Here is an 18,113-nt window from a genome sequence, read left to right as displayed (position 1 = left end):
CTGGTAATGGGTATTGTGCAACACAAGTAATTTGTGGTTTTGGCAGTGGGGGAGCAGTTTGCAGCATGCAAACATGAGCTGATTTTGCCCCTTTTTTCCGCACTTCATAAGAGCCAAAGCTCCATAACGTACCATCTGGAAGATGTCATGTCCTACCTGCTAAAACATCAAATCCAAGAATATTTTCTGGACAGGAACTTAAGGCAACTTCTACTATGGTGCTCCTTTTTTCTCCAGGTAACCACAGCCTCGTCTTAGCTAAGTGGCATATGTCGGGCCGTCCTGTGACACCCATTATCTTTACCTTCCTCCTGGAGGGCAGGATTCTTAGGCATTTTGCCAGTTGCACATTGAGCACTGTAATTTGTGCACCTGTATCTATTAGATATTTCATAGCAGTTCTGTCCGGTCCTGTTGGGATCGTTATGAAAAGTTCAGGTTTGTCAGACCATTGGCAGGCATACACAAAGTGCTAAATGTGGCCTGAAGCATTCGCCGCTACTTCTATTTTTTTTGCTTGTTTTTGGCCCCCTGCTGTTCAGAAGTGAAAGGCTGATCAGGCTTGTTAGGAGAGGCGGCTCTGGAACTCCTGTTGCGGTCCTCTCCTGCCTCATCTCCACCACGGTTTTTAAACATGTGGTCCATTAATCTTTGCATCATTTGTTTAAGGTCTTCCACCATTCCGTATAATTCAGTTTTCATGGGATTGTAATCTACCTGGTTCCTTTTCAACAAATCACGGGGTTTTACCCCATATTTGATGTTCTGCCTCTGGTATGCACTTTGCCCATAACAGGGATCTTGCCCCCAGGACTTCCCCAAATAGTGACAGTTCAGCTGCGGGCTCCCCCACGGGCTATTCCATGGGCTAGCTCGTGGGCTCCCTCTAGGGCTCCCTCCAGGACTACCAGAGAAAGCACTCTGGGATGCTTTGGCGTGCCGCACTTCCTGTTTCTTTTTATGCGAGGCGGCCACATGGCTGCCTTTGTTTCCAGGCTGCTTCTTCTCATAAAAGGATGCCGGTAAAGGCATAGGGTCAGAATAACCTAAATTTTGCCCTTTGATGGATAATTCCTCCAGCAGCTCCTCCCACGTAATGTGGTGGGATAAATCATACCCTGTTTGAATATCCTCAATTTGCTCTCTTCTTGCTTCACATATACCCTTTAGAGCTCCTGACAGACCCTTTACTAAGGGTCATAGCCTCTGTGGGTCTATTGGGGCATCCATAGGACTTGGATAAATTCCCCTTTGACACATGGCTTGTACACACGCGAGTTTTGTGACTGCTTCAGTTAATTTGGCAGTTTGAAACACGAACTTTTGTTGGTTCATCCCTATCTGCAGGATCGAAAGAACCAGCTCAATAAATTATTCTAGAACTTAATGTGAGACCCCCTCGGGACCAGCACCTAGGAACACTTCAGGGCCCCAAGGACTTCCCTTTACCTCTTCGCAGCTCAGGATTATTGAATCTGCACCATTACCCACCACCCTGCATACATAGTCAGTTATGGTTTCATGAGGCATGCGGGAATAAACTTCCCTTAACTCACACAACTGCAGTCCAGCGTATGGTCGGACTCACATGGTGGTCACTCCTTTGCCTTTTTTCCCTTGGACAGTTTCCGATTTGAATACAGGTCTCACGGAGAAGGGTTTCGTTCTTCCATAGATTTCCTCCATTTCCACATCGCTACTGCTTGGCGTGTTTCTGGGTGACAGCTTGGAGCGGTGCTTCTCTTTCCGGTGGCGCTGCACATGCACGTAGTCATAGTCGCTGTGTAATGGCAGCTGTGAATAAGATGGCGGCGGTCCGGCGTGGCGGTCCATTTGAGTCGTTGTGGATCAAATAGTGATCACCTGCGGCCATAATGATGGTGGCGGCATCTGTCGCTGATGTGGGGATGTTCAGATGTGCGGCAGAGGGACCGGTGAAGGTTGCAGTTGCAGCTGCTGCTGCCACGGTGGTGAAAATCGTGCCGATGGCTGCGGCTGTGGCAAGTCCTGATAAATTGGCGATTCAGTCCACTCAAAAGAATGCAATTTGGAGTCCTCAAACTTGGTTGCTGCATCCAACGATTGGGTGTGTGGTTGCTGCTCTATCAATTCTCGGAAAGCCGGTAAATCTCGGTAAAATGGCATTTTGAAACGCTCTTCTAAAGAGCACATTCGGGGGTCCTCAGATGAAATTACGGGCATCATGGGCACTGCGGATTCGGTTACTAACCTCGGCTCTCTGGCAGCGGTGGTTTCTCTTTCCATTTGCAGCACCTGCAGTTCCTGCACCTTTTGCTGTGCCGTTTCTAGTTTCTCGTTTTGCCATTGAATCTTAGAACATAGATTCTTATTTTCAGCTTCTAGCCTTTCGGTCTGGCGTTCCCAGCTCTCTGCCTCTCTCCTCAAGCAATTGATTTTTTCATTTAAACTCTTTCCCGTTTCTCTCAATTTAAGTTCAAGACTCTCAATATTATTTTTCATATTATCTAATTCATCTTGCTTTCGAACTATGCATGCTGCTAACGTAATCAATTGTTCTTTGTCTATTTCATCAACGTCCTGCAAGACCATACACAACGTGGCCACAGTATCTGCCAATTTATCCATAATTTGTTCCAGACTAGCTAAATTTAGCATAGCCACAGCCTTTTTTAAGTGGTTGAGCTCAATAACAGATGCCATTCTGTAAAATAAGTCATTCATTGCGAACCCTGCTCTCTGCGCCATTTTGTTATGGAGAGGATTTTTGGGGAGTTTTGGGGAATGAAATGCAAGGCTGAATTTAAAAGAATTTAAGAGATTTATTACTATAAACACTAGAAATCCCCTTCCCCAAACTTATTTATAACTATCCCACGTAAGTTCTTTTGTCCACGGTTACAAATTAAAATACAGAATTACTAAAATGAAGAGAGTCTGTGATTTTGAGAGACTTCACTGGACTATCGAGAGATTATTCAGTCTTTAAATTAAGATTGTCAGTTACTCATTGTCCGGATGCAGTTCTGAAAAGTTTTAAATATCGTGGATTTGGGCGTGCTGTTTGAGCTTCCGTGGGTCTGGTTGAGCCAAGCAGGGTGTTGGCTTCCGAAGGCTGGCAGGGATTGGGATGCTGCCTGGAATGGTGCCATCTCAAACCGGTTGTAGATTTGATGCAGAATGTCGTACGAGTGCCTAGCTGTGCCGATGCGTGTGTGTGTGTGCGAGCAGAAGGAGAGTGAGCAGTGCAGGGTAACAAGCAAAAGGGTAAGGGAAGGGTAAGGTGCTCAATTAAGGCAAATGTAGCATTTTTATAGTGTTTCAGAAGAGATGTGTTAGCCAACTCGGACCAACATACGTAAGCCATACAGATTGGTACTTTTTGATGGAAGGCCTTTGAGCCACAATTTTGTGTATAAATGAGTGTTTTGCAAGAAGGCAAGAAGGCTCTGCCACCCTCCATGACACCCCATAAGAGCCAAAGCTCCATAGTGTACCATCTGGGAGATGCCATCTCTTACCAGCTAGGACCCCGAGGATATTCTCTGGGTAAGAGCCTAGGGCAACTTCCACTATAGTGCTCCATTTATCACCTGGTAGCCACAGCCTTGTTTTGGCTAGGTGGCATGTGTCAGGCCACTCTGTGACACCCATTATCTTTACCTTTTGCCTGGAGGGCAGGATTCTCAGGCATTTCACCAGTTGCAAATTGAGCACAGTGATTTGTGCACCTGTGTCTATTAGGTATTTCATGGCAGTTCTTTCTGGTCCTGTTGGGATCATAATGAAAGGTTCTGGATTATCAGACCATTGGCAGGCATATGCAAAGTGATGAATGAGGCCTGGGGCACTCACTGCTACTTCTAGTTTTTTTGCTTTTTGACAGCCCCATGCTGACCAGAAGTGAAAGGGTGGTCTGATTTGTCAGGGGAGGCAGCTCTTGGACTCCTACTGTGGTCCCCCCTTGCCTCCTCTCTATCAAAGAGGTTAGCCATTTTGGTTAATACACTTTGCATCATATGATGCATGTCATCCATTCTCCTATTAATGTGGTCAACATCAGATTTTTTTGCATATTGTTCCCGGTCCCCTGTAGACAGATAGCAGGGTTTCATCCTGTATTGGGTGCTCTGCCTTTGGTATGACTCTGTCCGTAATAGGGATTTTGCCCCCTGTCAGCCCATGGCTCAGATAGCAACACTCTGTGCTGGGTTAGGAGCTGGCTGGAGGGCCAGACCCAGAGAGTGGTGGTGAATGGTGCCACATCCAGCTGGCGGCTGTCACTAGCGGTGTCCCTCAGGGATCAGTGCTGGGCCCCATCCTCTTTAACATCTTCATAGATGATCTGGATGAGGGCATCGAATCAGTCATCGGCAAGTTTGCAGATGACACCAAGCTGGGGGCAGATGTGATTGAGTTGGAGGGCAGAAGGGCTCTGCAGCGGGACCTTGACCACCTGGACAGATGGGTAGTGTCCAAGGGGATGGTGTTCAATAGCTCCAAGTGCAGAGTGCTGCACTTTGGCCACAACAACCCCATGCAGAGATACAGGCTGGGGTCGGAGTGGCTGGAGAGCAGCCAAACAGAGGGATCTGGAGGTGCTGATCAATACCCACCTGAACATGAGCCAGCAGTGTGCCCAGGTGGCCAAGAGAGCCAGTGGCATCCTGGCCTGCATCAGGAATGGTGTGGCCAGCAGGAGTAGGGAAGTAATTCTGCCCCTGTACTCTGCACTGGTTAGACCACGCCTTGAGTACTGTGTTCAGTTCTGGGCCCCCCACATTAGGAGGGACATTGAGATGCTTGAGTGTGTCCAGAGAAGGGCGACGAGGCTGGTGAGAGGCCTTGAGCACAAGCCCTATGAGGAGAGGCTGAGGGAGCTGGGATTGTTTAGCCTGGAGAAGAGGAGGCTCAGGGGTGACCTTATTGATGTCTACAATTACCTGAAGGGTGGTTGTGGCCAGGAGGAGGTTGCTCTCTTCTCTCAGGTGGCCGCACTTCCTGCTTCTTTCCGTGCAGGGTGGCCATGTGGCTGCCTCTCTTTCCCAGCTGCCGCTTCTCATGGAAGGACCCTGGTGAGAGTGTGGGGTTAGAATAACCCAGGTCTCACCCCTTGATGGAGAATTCCTCCAATAACTCCTCCCATGTAGTGTGGTGGGGTAGGGTATCCCCGGTGTGATTGTCTGGGTTGAGTGCCCGCTCTATCTGCTCCCTTTTGGTGTCACACATGCCTTTCAGGGCTGCAGGAAGACCCCTGATTTAAAGTTTCAGTCTCTGCAGGTCATTCAGGGCATCTAACAGGTATGGATACAACCCCTTTTGGTACACAGCTTGTACACATGCGAGCTTTTTAATTGCTTCGGTTAGCTCGGCAGAGTCTGCCACATGGATTTCTGTGGGTTCTTGTCTGTCCATTGGGTCCAGCGAACTCGCCCAGAAAAATATTCTGGAGCTTAGTGCATAATCCCCCTCGGGACCTGCACCTTAAGAACACCTCAGAACTCCACGAACATCCCTTTACCTCATCGTGTCTCAGAATTATGGAGTCCACCCTGTTGTCTACCACACGGCAGATGTAATCAGTCACTGATTCGCAAGACCCACGGAGAAAAGTTTCCCTTAACTCATGGAGTTTTGTGCTCGAGTACGGCCAAATGTGCGTGGTAGTGGCCCCTCTCCCCTTCTTCCCCTGGATAAATTCTGTCTTAAACATGGGGCACAAGTGGAGGGACATTCCTCCTCTGTAGACTTCCTCCTCTGAGCCCTCTTCCATGTCACTGCTGTTTGGCATGCTTCCTGATGACCGTCCTTCCGACCGGAACCGGCTCACTCTCCGGCGGGGCTGTGCATGGTCATGATCATGGTGTGATGGCGATCCAGTATGGGAGGTTGTCTTGGGCTCATCGGGGCAGTGAGAGGTCCATCGGGGTGGCGGAGAAGGTGGCAGCAAAGGGGTTGGCGATGGCTGCAGGAGCGGCTGAGGCTGCGGTGAGGGCTGCTGGGGTGTCGGCTTCTCTTCTGGGATCACTGCGTCCAGCAGGTCCCTCCTCCATGGTAGTGACAGGTCCTGAAAGCTCAGTAAAGACCATCATGACTCGGATTGTTCCTAGGAAAAATGCACTTTGAGGTCCTCAGACGAGATCGTGGAGTCGGCAAATGGTCCTGGCATTCTTTGAAATGTGGTTCTTTAATATTTTTCATTGTCGTGCTATGCTCTTTAATCTGCATTGCGAATAAATCATGCAGTCTCTGATACTGAGCTTCTGGTCTTTTGTTTTGCCGTTCCAGTTTCTCTGACTCTCTCTCTAAATATTTAACTTTCCCCTCTAAACCTTCAATGGCTTCTCTCAATGTTTTAAATGTAAAGTGTGCATGCATTATGCAAGCAGACACGGTTGTAGCTTTAATTTTATCTGTGCCTTGCATTAGCGGCCAAATTGTTGATAATTTGTTCCAGACTAGTTAAATCTTGTATAGCCTGTATGACATCATTTGAGTCAGCAATAGGAGCCAGTCTGTAAAATAACTCGGTCATTGCATACCCTGTCTCATCTGTCTGAACTATAATGTCGTGAAGGGGTTTGTCTGGGTTTTGGGGGAATGAAATATGAGGCAGAATTTAAAAGGGTTTAAATAATTTAATATTATATACACAAGGAATTCCCCTTCCCCAAACTTATTTTAAAGCTACCCCACACAAGTTCTTTGTATGTGTTTCCAAGATTATATTACAGAATGTCTATGTACAGCAAATTGGGAATTTAGCAAAGGTTTGAAAGGATTTAGGAAGAGAGTCTGTGGCATGAAAGTGCCACTGGTAAAATTTGAAAGTTTATGCTGTCTTAGATTGAGTTTGCTCAGTTACTCACTGGCTGGATTCAGTTTCGATGGTCCCAGATATCGTGGCTTTGAATAGTTCAGCTCAGGGGTTATTGGGGCACGCTCTCTGGAGCTTCCACGGGCACAGTCAAGCTGGGAACAGCTGCTGGAGCGGCTGCTGGCCGGGAACACATTGGTTAGTTCCCTGGACTGGTGCTGTGGGCTGGAGTCATGCAGTGGTGGTGGTCCCCAAAAGCAGCTGGAAGTGGCTAGGAGCAGCAGGTGGAGGTGGGTGGCAGGATAGAGGAGTGAGGTGTGAGATAGCAGGGACACTGAATTGTCCCTTTTTATGAGTTTTGATTCCAAGATTGATGGTCCTTGGCTACAATTCTGTCCAATGAGGGCTTGGTTACAGGCCAAAACATACCAAATAAGGTGAAATCCAGGGGGCCGGTACCCACAAATATGGAGAGGGTTTAGGTGGATTCCCCACCCTAGGTGCGTGAGCTTACACAATGTGTTTACTTCAACCTTCGAGGAGGCAACTCAAACTCGAAGACACCAGTTCTGTTGTCCCTTTGTCCCCCTTAACTTGTTTACCCCAAGTTTAGGCAGGGTAACACCCTTCGGGGGGACAACATGTCCGGGCATGAATAGATTTGTAAACATAGTCATTTGGAGCCTGTGCAACCCTCCACCACATATCCCACCCCCTGGCTCATGGGCCATAAATTGAGGGACAAGACGAAATTTATACATCATACAAATATAACCATTATACAGATAACCCTTTGAACATTAGAATATACAGATAGTGTACATAATATATGTGTATAACTATAGTCTAAATGAGGTTAAGGTAGGTCAGCTCCTGTGTACCCACCCCCTGATAACAAAATACCTTTATTATATATTTCAAACATTTGCAAGGAAAGGAAAAACCTGTTATTTGAGGAAACAGTTCAGAAGTCTGGGATAATCCACCGCACGCTTATGCGGTGAGTTTTCCTGTTCACATCGGTTGCTTCTCATGTGTATAACCCCTTTGGTTTGGACAGGGTCATGGGCACAACTCCGACTGAAGGCAAGTTTGCCATTACTGGTTGTCCCACCCGTTAATTTTTTTAGTGAGTACTGAGGGTGTCGTTCCGATTTATCTGGTGGACAGTTAATGTTTCCCACTGGCTCAGCAGGACAAAATGCTTTGACTTTTGGGCTGCCACAGTTGCCCCATCTGTTATTTACAGTGAAAACTGCATGGGGCAGGCATTTATCCCAGTTACCCTTTGAAATGTTGGCATGTGTTTTGATTAGGGCATTTGTCCTCTCCACTATGCCATTAGCCTGGGGGTAGTAGGGAGTATGGAATACCCATCTAACCCCCTCATCCCTATCCCTGTCTTGCACGGACGATGCTGTGAAATGAGATCTGTTATCACTCTGAATGTACTCTGGCATTGGCAAGAAACTGAACCACTGCCTCAGGGCCTCGATGGTTTGAGCACCTGTGGCAGTACTGGTGGCAGTAGCCATGACTAATCCTGAGACTACTTCCACCCCCACCAGTATGTATCTCTTTCCATGTGAGGATTTGAGTGGACGCACATAGTCAATTTCCCACGTGCTCCACAGTCTCTTGTCATTTCTAACGTGCTGAGCTGGGGCTAGGTTGGGGTGATTGGCTTTGAGCCGAATCTTACACTGTGGGCAGGCAGAAATAATTGCCTCACAGATGGCTATAGAAATTGGCCATCCTCTGGATCTACACTCGTAGTAGAGGTCTGCCTTTCCTGCATGGCCTCTTTTAATGTGTAGCCATGTGCTAGTTTGAAGCACGCTAGAAAGTTTTGGTGAGAAAACATAGATAATTTAGCTGTGAAAAGGAAAGCAATGGTGATGTCAACTTCCCTCACAGTCTCGCTGAGAGGTATGGGAACAAGAAGGAAAAACGTTAGACAACACTTTTGGCATTTTGTTGTCACTCTCGGGCTGGGCTTTGACTGAGCTGCATCTCCCTAACATCTCCTGCCACCCACCTTTGCTTCATAACCTCTTGGCTGAGCCTCTATTTTTCCTTAAGACTGGGGTAAGGTTGAGAGGGGCAGGGGGAAGGTGCAGGGGTGGTTGAGAGCCCCTCCTGGGGACTCAGGTTTCTGGGAGGGGAGTTGTGTTTCTGAATTACTTTTAACTTGTACATTTCTGTATATACTGTAAATAGCTGCTTGTATATTGTGCTAGCTGTAAATAAATAGCTTCATTTATATTCCCAGAGTCTGACTGAGTTAGCTGGGTGTTTCTAAAAGTGTGGGAGGGGACAGCATAACAGCCAAACCATCACATATTTTTATTTTGGCTTCCCCAATGTGGGGCAAATTCATTTGAGTGACTGTTAATTAACTCTGATAATCAGAATGAAGCTAATAAAGCAGCTATTGTACTTGGTTGGAGCTCTGATCTGGTCCAGTTTCTGTTTTTTGGCATTCAATTGGATAAAAGCTCAAATTGTTGCTTACTTTCTTAATCTAGTTTATACAAAGGCTAAAGCTAAAGTTACAAATGTTTTCTGATCCTGGAGTGATCTCATTCTTGGGTATGCTGGTTTTAATGTCACTGAAAATCTTACCAGTAACATTACAGGGATATTTGACAATAATATTACATCCAATCAAAATACTGCTTTAACTACAGCCCTCATGTGAATAATTCACCCCAGAACTGAGATGCTAGACCCTTGTAATGACTTAAAGCAAATTGGGGCATGTCTGGTGTGTGTTATCCTGGCTCTTATAATTTTTGATTTTATAATGCTTTTATTATTCTGTGTGAAAAATTCAAATGCAGTGCCTGTAAGACCTAGGAAAGTTTCTGTTTCAAAACCAAGCCAAAACAAGGGAACAAAATTATCTCCTTCTCCCCAGCCAGACTCTACATGACCTCCTTCTCAGCCAGGGACAGTTACTCCTTCTTCAGATTCTGGGAAAACTGCCAATGTTCTTAACAATAACGACAACAAAGATAATGCGCCAGGTTTGTCAGGCATCCCAGGAGTACAGGCTCAAAATCAGAATGTTCCTAACAACACTGATAACACCAGCTCAGCCAGTTCGAATGCCCAGCCAGCAGACCAAAATCCTGTTAATTCAAAGGCAGATCTGAACTCACAGAACCCAGGTCAGACGCCCAATGATTCAAACCCTCCAGTAGACACGTCAAAGTCTGTTGCTGTGCAGGCCTTTTTGGCACCTGCTAAGGCGAAAGCCAAGACACAGTTTTTGACAAAGTGTGATTCAAAGGAGGATGTAAGAGAGGGGACCTCTGGTGAGCAAGAGGAGGAAGAGGAGGAAGAGGAGGCATATAGTCTGTGAGACCTTGCAAATGTGCTGAGATCGCAGTACTCAAATGAGAAGAGCGCTGTGAGGTTGGCTGCCAAGAAAGAGGATGGTTCCAATGAGTTTAAGAGTGCTATGAGGAAGGTGTTTCTAGGCCAGGGACAACCAGATCAACAAGAGGAAGAGGAGGAGGATGACATCCAAGAGTCCAACAATCCCCTCAGATTGGTCAGGGAAGTTAGAAAGGAATACTCAAGGGAATCAGGTGAACCAATCCTAAACTGGCTGGTGAGATTCCATAGCATTGGTGCTAATGCCCTGCAGGTAGGAGACAAGTCTGCCAAGCAGCTAGGACCACTCACTAAGGAGAGTGGAGTGGACAAATACCTGGCAAGTCCTCTTGGTAAGGTTAGCTTGTGGACACACCTTCTGTTGGCTGTGGCTATGAGATATCCTTCCCGAGATGATCTGCCATGGGCTGCCAAGAAGTGGAACACCATTGAGCAGGGAATGAAGCTTCTGAAGGAGTTTGCTGTGAAGGAAGTGCTTTATGGAGATCATGGCACACATGAGCCTGATGACATTCCTCTGGGAACAGGTCTCATGAAGGAGCTTCTTAAGCTTGCTCCTTCATCCTATGCTAACATCTTGGCCAGCAAGTGTCTATCAAGGAGTGATAATGGAAGATCTTTCACTGTTGGTGAGTTCACTGACCAGGTCAGGCAGGTAGAGGACAGCTTGGCACATTCTGCCATAATCTGTGCCATAAAAACTCTAGGCACAGAGATGAAAGAAGGCATTGAGAATGGCATTAAGAACAGCATGAAAGAACTGAAGGAGGATCTTAAAAACATTGCCAATCTGGTAAAGGATACTGTTCCTGCATCATCTGAATGGGTGCATGTTTCTGCAGTCAGGAACAGACACCCACCTCCTGCAAGGCAATTCCAGCCCAGGAGGAGACTAATTCCACCTAGACATCAGCAATCACATGCATCACTGTGGATAATTCTGCGTGACACATATGGTGAGAACATGAACAAGTGGGATGGTCAACCTACTTCAGCTCTTTCAAAGAGAGTCAGGGAACTGCAGAGTGGCAGAAACAGAGGAATTGCTGCCAATGCAGAAAAGTAGCTGTCACTTTTTCAGCTCCCCAGAGCAACTGCAATTATTCCATCAATCGCAGTTTTTCTCACAACAACACCAATCATTGTGTACACCCTACATGCCATGTTCAGCATTAGGGGTGCCCTGCCTCCAGCCAGGAGGAGGAAAGGGATAGTGGAGAGAACCGAATCTATTGGAATGTATTCATTAGGTGGCCTGGCAGTTCAAGAGTTCGGAAATACAGGGCTTTAGTTGACACAGGTGCTCAGTGTACTTTGTTGCCATCCAATTGCAAAGGGACAGAGTCCATATCTATTTTTGGAATCACTGGTGGATCTCAAGAGTTAACTAAGATACAGGCTGAGATCAGTTTAACTGGTAAAGAGTGAAAGACACATACTATTGTAACTGGTCCTGATGCGCCTTGCATTCTGGGAATTGACTTTTTGAGACAAGGTTGTTTCAAAGATCCTAAGGGTCACAAATGGGCTTTTGGAATAGAATCTGTAGAGATTGAGGATGGTAAATTGAAATTGTCCATTAGACATGAACTTTCAGATGAATCTGCATTTGTGGGACGACATGACATAGAGGACCTGGAGGAGCAAATTGCTACTTAAACTGTTCACCACAGGCAGTACAGACCTAATCGTGGCTCTTTGTTGCCTATTCATCAGCTGATTCGTTGTTGGGGTACGGAGGCTGGCGAAAGGCGAGATCGGGGTACTGACGACTTGAGACAGCAGCTTCTAGGCATCTGTGCATCAGTACATCAGTACAATTTTATTAGGGTAGTGCAGCGTCTTATATAGTGCTCCCGAGGAGGTGTGCCAAACCAGCCTGGGGCTGGCAGAAGTGGACAGTACAGATTGGCCCCAAGTTATGTGCAAGGCAGAGATAGGTTACCTGTGGTAAAACAACCTGTGAGTACCACCCAGGGGGGCTGGCCAGGGTCAGCCCCCATGTCCGCCCCAGAGGACAGCAGATTCCACCCCCTGACAGCTGTGCGTGGGTTGCTCATGTTCCCAGCTTAGGCCCCTGGGAGCCTCAAGACTCCAAGGACACTTCTCATCACAGGGTCTGATGTTTACATTTCATGCTTCATTGCAGGGGAAAGCTTCCCACAAATCGTCAACTGGAGAGTCAGGCTGTCATCGAGAAAGCTCATTCACCTTTCAACAGTCCTATCTGGCCTGTGCGCAAACCTAATGGTGACTGGAGACTGACAGTTGATTTTCGTGCCCTCAACAAGGTGACTCCACCCATGAGCGCAGCTGTGCCAGACATGCTGGCACTCAAGTACAAGCTGGAATTGAAGGAGGCTAAATGGTATGGAATCACAGACATTGCTAATGCTTCTTCTCTATTCCCATAGCAAAGGAGTGCAGGCCTCAGTTTGCATTCACCTGGAGAGGAATCCAGTACCAGTTCAGCCATTTGCCTCAGGGGTGGAAACACAGCTCAACCATCTGTCACTCAGTCATCCACAATGCACTGGAGAAAGGTAAAGCTCCAGAGCACATCCAGGACATCGACGACATCATTGTGTGGGGCCAAACTGCTGAGGAAGTCTTCGAGAAAGGTAACAAAATCATTGACATTCTGTTGCAAGCAGGTTTTGCCATTAAGAGAGAGAAGGTCAAAGGACCTGCCAGAGAAATTCAGTTTCTGGGAGTGCGGTGGCAGGATGGTCGCTGTCACATTCCTCAGGATGTGATCAACAAAGTCTCTGCCATGGCAGTTCCCACCAGTAAGAAGGACACACTCTCTTTCTTAGGTGTGGTGGTATTTCGGAGACTACACATTCCTGGTTTCAGTCAAATTGTCAAACCTCTGCATGATGTGACTCATAAGAGAAACAATTTCGAGTGGGGACCTGAACAATAAGCAACCTTTGATCAGATCAAGTGAGAAGTAGTCCATGCAGTGGGCTTGGGACCTGTGAGAATTGGTCCGGACATTAAGAACATTCTGTACCCGGCTGCCAGTGACAATGTCCAACTTGGAGTCTTTGGCAGAGAGCTCCAAATGAGACACGTGGTCATCCTCTTGGTTTCTGGGGACATGGCTATAGAGGTTCAGAGACAAATTACACCCCAGCAGAGAAAGAGATATTAGCAGTTTATGAAGGAGTGAAAGCAGCTTCTGAAGTGATTGGAACTGAGTCACAATTGCTTTTAGCTCCTAGAACTGCCAGTTCTAAACTGGATGTTTAAAGGCAAAGGTTCAGTACCGCATCATGCCACAGATGCAACCTAGTCTAAGTGGATGGCTTTGATAACCCAACGCGCACGAATGGGTAATCTTGGTTGACCTGGTCTGGTGGAGGTGATCAACTTTTTTTCTTTTCCTTTTTTTTTTTTCTCCTGTTTCTGACTGTCAATATCACTGTGCACTATGCCTGTCACTTGCACTACGAAGGGCAGGAAAAGCATGTGCATGCAGACTGACTCGACCCAGGAACACACAGGAATCCAGGCTACTGGATGCAGGAAGTGCTGGAGCCTCTCACTTGCTGTAGAAGTGGAAGGGGAGAACAATTGCATCAGGTGTGAGTAGGTGAATTTCCTTCTCACCTTGGTGGCAGAATTGAAAGATGAAGTGGCCACGCTGAAGGACGAAGTATCCAGGCTCAGGTCAATAAGGGAGAATGAAAGGGAGCTGAATCTGTGGGAGCAGGCACTGCAGATCGCCCCTGCTAAGGTAACTGCCCCTGGAAACAGTGAGGGATGGGTACAGATCCCTGTCAGTGGGAGTAAGGGAAATCCACCCCGGCCCTCTCCTCCTCTTCCTCTGCTCTTGCACAACAAGTATGAGGCCCTGCATACAGAGGGCACAGAGGATGAGAGCGCTGAGGAGCATCCAACTGTGATGATGCCTAGGGTGGAGCAGTCGCCACCAACTGTGGTGACCAGCTCCACAAAAAACAACAAGAAGAGAAGGGTTATAGTTGTTCGGGACTCTGTCTTGAGGGGGACAGAGGGACCCATTTGTCGTCCAAACCCGTCTGAGAGGGAGGTCTGCTCCCTTCCTGGTGACCAGGTTAGGGACATCACCAGGAGAATCCCTAACCTAATCCAGCCCTCTGATTATTACCCCTTGCTGGTAATACAGGCTGGCAGGGATGAAATTGAAAAGAAGGGGACCAGGGCAATTAAAAAGGAATTTAAGGCCCTGGGGAAATTGATAGATGGGGCAGGAGCGCAGGTGGTGTTCTGCTTAGTTCCCTCTGTGGCAAGGGAGTTCACAGAGAGGAACAGCAGAACCTACGACATCAACAACTGGCTCAACTGGCAGCATTTGGGGTTCTTTGACCTTGGGGGAACTTTTACTGCGCCGGACCTGCTTGATCATAATGGGGTGCAGTTGTCTAGGAGGGGCAGGAGAGTCCTGACACTAGAGTTGGCAGAGCTCATTAGGTAGGCTTTAAACTAGGTCTGAAGGGGGTGGGTGAGGAAATTACTCTCTCTGAGAAGGAGAGAGTGGGAAGGAAACTAGGGACAATTGAGGAACCCAGAGCCCAGCTGAAGTGCATCTACACCAATGCACGCAACTTGGGTAACAAGCAGGAGGAACTGCAAGTCCTGGTCCACCAGGGTGACTATGATATAGTTGCCATTTCAGAAACATGGTGGGACGACAGGCATGGTTGGAGTGCTATACTGGGGGGATATAACCTCTTCAGGAGAGATAGGCAAGGGAGAAGAGGAGGAGGGGTGGCTCTGTATGTTAGGGATTCACTGCATGCCACTGAGCTTGAGGTGAGGGACGAAGGGGTTGAGAGCCTGTGGGTTAAAATCCGAGGGAGGACAAACAAATCTGACATCCTGGTTGGAGTCTGTTACAGACCACCCAACCAGGATGAGGAAACAGATGAGATATTTTACAAACAGCTGGAGGCTGTCTCAAGATCTTCAGATCTTGTCCTTGTGGGTGACTTTAACCTGCCAGATATCTGCTGGGAACTTAATTCAGCAGAGAGGAGACAGTCCAGGAGATTTCTAGAGTGCATGGAGGACAGCTTCATGACCCAGCTGTTAAGTGAGCCTACTAGGGGTCAAGCTCAGCTTGACCTGCTGCTCTCCAACAGAGAAGGGCTGGTAGGAGATGTGACAGTGGGAGGCTGCATGGGGTGTAGTGATCATGAGTTAGTGGAGTTTTCAATATGCAGGGAGGTAGGGAGGCACTTCAACAAAACCTACACCTTGGGCTTTCGGAGGGCAAACTTCCATTTGCTTAGGAAACTTATTTCCAAAGTCCCCTGGGCAGCAGTCCTTGAGAACAAAGGGGTCCAGGATGGTTGGACCTACTTTAAACAGGAGCTCTTGAAGGCACAGGAGCTGGCAGTTCCCATGTGCCGAAAGATGAACCGGCGGGGAAGGCGACCAGCCTGGATGAGTAAACAGCTCCTGAAGGAATTGGGGGAAAAAAAGAGGGTGTATCACCTCTGGAAGGAGTGGAAGGCTTCTCCTGACATGTTTAAGGAGGTAGCCAGATTATGCAGGAGAAAAATTAGAGATGCTAAGGCCCAGCTAGAACTTAGGCTGGCCACTTCCATGAAAGATAATAAAAAGCACTTTTGTAAACGTATCAATGCTAAAAAGAAGGGCAAGAAGAGCCTCCACTGCTTACTGGACCAGGAGGGGAACACTATAACTGATGACAAAGAAAAGGCTGAGGTCCTGAATGCCTTCTTCGCCTCAGTTTTCAACAGCAAGGAGGGAGGAGGAGGCAAGTAGCCTCTTGAACTAGGGGATGGGGTCAGGGAGCAGTGTGTTCCCCTGGAAGTTCATGAGGAATTAGTTCAGGACCTGCTGAGCCACCTGGACACCCACAAGTCCATGGGACCAGATGGGATCCATCCCAAGGTGCTGAGAGAGCTGGCAGCTGAGCTGGCCAAGCTGCTCTCCATCATTTTCCAGCAGTCCTGGCTCACCGGAGAGGTCCCAGGAGACTGGAAACTGCCAACATGGTCCCCATCCACAAGAAGGGTGGGATGGAGGAACCTGGGAACTACAGACCTGTCAGCCTGACCTCAGTGCCAGGGAAACTGATGGAGCAGGTTATCTTGGGGGTGATAAGAGCGCACCTGAGGGATGGCAAAGGGCTCAGGTCCAGCCAGCATGGGTTTAGGAAGGGCAGATCCTGCCTCTCCAACCTGATCTCCTTCTATGATCAGGTGACTGCTTCGTGGATGTGGGGAGGCCTGTGGATGTGGTCTATCTGGACTTCAGCAAGGCCTTTGACACTGTCCCCCACAGCAAACTGCTGGCTGTCAGCCCATGGCTTGGATGGCAACACTCTATGCTGGGTTAGGAACTGGAAGGAGGGCCAGACCCAGAGAGTGGTGGTGAATGGTGCCACATCCAGCTGGTGGCCAGTCACTAGTGGTGTCCCTCAGGGATCTGTGCTGGGCCCCATCCTCTTTAACATCTTCATAGATGATCTGGATGAGGGCACCGAGTCAGTCATCAGCAAGTTTGCAGATGACACCAAGCTGGGGGCAGATGTGACTGGGCTGGAGGGCAGAAGGTCTCTGCAGCGGGACCTTGACCGCCTGGACAGATGGGCAGAGTCCAATGGGATGGGGTTCAATAGCTCCAAGTGCAGGGTGCTGCACTTTGGCCACAACAACCCCATGCAGAGATACAGGCTGGGGTCGGAGTGGCTGGAGAGCAGCCAAACAGAGAGGGATCTGGGGATGCTGACTGATACTCACCTGAACATGAGCCAGCAGTGTGCCCAGGTGGCCAAGAGAGCCAGTGGCATCCTGGCCTGCATCAGGAATGGTGTGGTCAGCAGGAGCAAGGAGGTCATTCTGCCCCTGTCCTCTGCACTGTTTAGACCACACCTTGAGTACTGTGTTCAGTTCTGGGCCCCTCTGTTTAGAAGGACATCGAGATGCTTGAGCATGTCCAGAGAAGGGCGATGAGGCTGGGGAGAGGCCTCAATCACAAGCACTACGAGGAGAGGCTGAGGGAGCTGGGATTGTTTAGCCTGGCGAAGAGGAGGCTCAGGGGTGACCTTATTGCTGTCTACAACTACCTGAAGGGTGGTTGTGGCCAGGAAGAGGTTACTCTCTTCTCTCAGGTGGCCAGTGCCAGAACGAGAGGACACAGCCTCAGGCTGTGCCAGGGGAAATTTAGGCTGGAGGTGAGGAGAAAGTTCTTCACTGACAGAGTCATTGGACACTGGAATGGGCTGCCCGGGGAGGTGGTGGAGTCGCCGTCCCTGGGGCTGTTCAAGGCAGGATTGGATGTGGCACTTGGTGCCATGGTCTAGCCTTGAGCTCTGTGGTAAAGGGTTGGACTTGATGATTAGTGAGGTCTCTTCCAACCCTTAGGATACTGTGGTACTGTGACTGTACCAAACCTCCAGAGGAGAAAATAACTCGTGCTGAGGAAGCTCCTCCCTATGGTGATCTCTCTGATCAGGAAAAGAACTATACTTTGTTCACAGATGGTTCCTGTCGTCTTGTTGGGAACAAGCGAATATGGAAGTCAGCAGTCTGGAGTCCTACCAGGAGAGTTACCGAAGCGAGAGATGGAGAAGGAGAATGCAGTCAGTTTGCTGAGGTAAAAGCTGTCCAGCTGGCTCTTGATGTGGCTGAACGTGACAATTGGCCTATCCTTTACCTCTACACCGACTCATGGATGGTAGCCAATGCTCTATGGGGTTGGGTAAAGGACTGGAAGAAGCATGGTTGGCAGAGGAAAGGAAAGCCTATTTGGTGTGCTGATCTATGGCAGGACATTGATGCACGGCTGGAGAGAACTCCAGTGAAGGTGCGGCACGTAGATGCACACATGCCTAAGAGCAGAGCCACTGAGGTACATCAACATAACCAGAAGGCAGATCAAGCTGCTAAGATTGCTC

At 48.3% G+C, this 18,113-nt stretch overlaps 2 protein-coding genes across 3 annotated transcripts in view; one reads left to right on the top strand and one right to left on the bottom strand.

The window, feature by feature from the left end:
• The window catches only part of LOC135174134 (gastrula zinc finger protein XlCGF17.1-like), an 872,006-nt gene that overhangs the window by 67,700 nt on the left and 786,193 nt on the right, over positions 1-18,113 (bottom strand). The window lies entirely within an intron of this gene.
• LOC135174153 (gastrula zinc finger protein XlCGF49.1-like) overlaps positions 1-18,113 on the top strand; it is a 60,359-nt gene that overhangs the window by 40,786 nt on the left and 1,460 nt on the right. The window lies entirely within an intron of this gene.

The sequence above is a fragment of the Pogoniulus pusillus genome, unplaced genomic scaffold, assembly GCF_015220805.1.
Source record: "Pogoniulus pusillus isolate bPogPus1 unplaced genomic scaffold, bPogPus1.pri scaffold_47_arrow_ctg1, whole genome shotgun sequence".
Classification (NCBI taxonomy): domain Eukaryota; kingdom Metazoa; phylum Chordata; class Aves; order Piciformes; family Lybiidae; genus Pogoniulus; species Pogoniulus pusillus.
Note: the sequence above shows the minus strand (reverse complement) of the source record. Positions and strands in the feature narration are given on the sequence as shown.